The sequence below is a fragment of the Arachis ipaensis genome, chromosome B1, assembly GCF_059453495.1.
Source record: "Arachis ipaensis isolate K30076 ecotype BB chromosome B1, ASM5945349v1, whole genome shotgun sequence".
NCBI classification, from domain to species: domain Eukaryota; kingdom Viridiplantae; phylum Streptophyta; class Magnoliopsida; order Fabales; family Fabaceae; genus Arachis; species Arachis ipaensis.
The window spans coordinates 90030580-90031523 of NC_142436.1; the positions used below are offsets into that span (position 1 = coordinate 90030580).

At 40.4% G+C, this 944-nt stretch overlaps 1 non-coding gene across 1 annotated transcript; it reads right to left on the reverse strand.

Moving 5' to 3' along the window:
* Positions 1-541: 541 nt before the first annotated feature.
* On the reverse strand, positions 542-649 carry LOC148577423 (small nucleolar RNA R71). Its single transcript, XR_015903154.1, has one exon. It is a non-coding gene; the product is annotated as a small nucleolar RNA R71 (small nucleolar RNA).
* Between the last annotated feature and the right edge of the window lie 295 nt (positions 650-944).

The window sequence follows — 944 nt, forward strand, 5'->3', positions numbered from 1 at the left end:
TCTTTTTCATATGAGCAGGAACAAGGATAAGAACATACTTGTTGAAGCTGATCCTGAACCTGAAAGGACTCTGAAGAGGAAGCTAAGGGAAGCTAAAGCACAACTCTCTGGAGAAAATCTGACAGAAATTTTTGAAAAAGAAGGAGACATGGCCGAAAATAATAAAAATGCAAGGAAGATGCTTGGTGACTTTACTGCACCAAATTCCAACTTGCATGGAAGAAGCATCTCAATCCCTGCCATTGGAGCAAACAATTTTGAGCTAAAGCCTCAATTAGTTTCTCTTATGCAACAGAACTGCAAGTTTTATGGACTTCCATCAGAAGATCCTTTTCAGTTCTTAACTGAGTTCTTGCAGATCTGTGATACTGTTAAGACCAATGGGGTTGACTCTGAGGTCTACAGGCTTATGCTTTTCCCGTTTGCTGTAAGAGACAGAGCTAGAATATGGTTAGACTCTCAACCTAAAGATAGCCTGAACTCTTGGGATAAGCTGGTCACGACTTTCTTAGCCAAGTTCTTTCCTCCTCAAAAGCTTAGCAAGCTTAGAGTGGATGTTCAAACCTTCAGACAGAAAGAAGGTGAATCCCTCTATGAAGCTTGGGAGAGATACAAGCAACTGACCAAAAAGTGTCCTTCTGACATGCTTTCAGAATGGACGATCCTGGATATATTCTATGATGGTCTGTCTGAATTATCGAAGATATCATTGGACCATTCTGCAGGTGGATCCATTCACCAAAAGAAAACGCCTGCAGAAGCTCAGGAACTCATTGACGTGGTTGCAAATAACTAGTTCATGTACACTTCTAAAAGGAATCCTGTGAGTAATGGGACGCCTATGAGGAAGAGAGTTCATGAAATTGATACTCTGAATGCCATATTTGCTCAGAATAAAATATTGATTCAGCAAGTCAATATGATCTCTCAGAGTCTGAATAGAT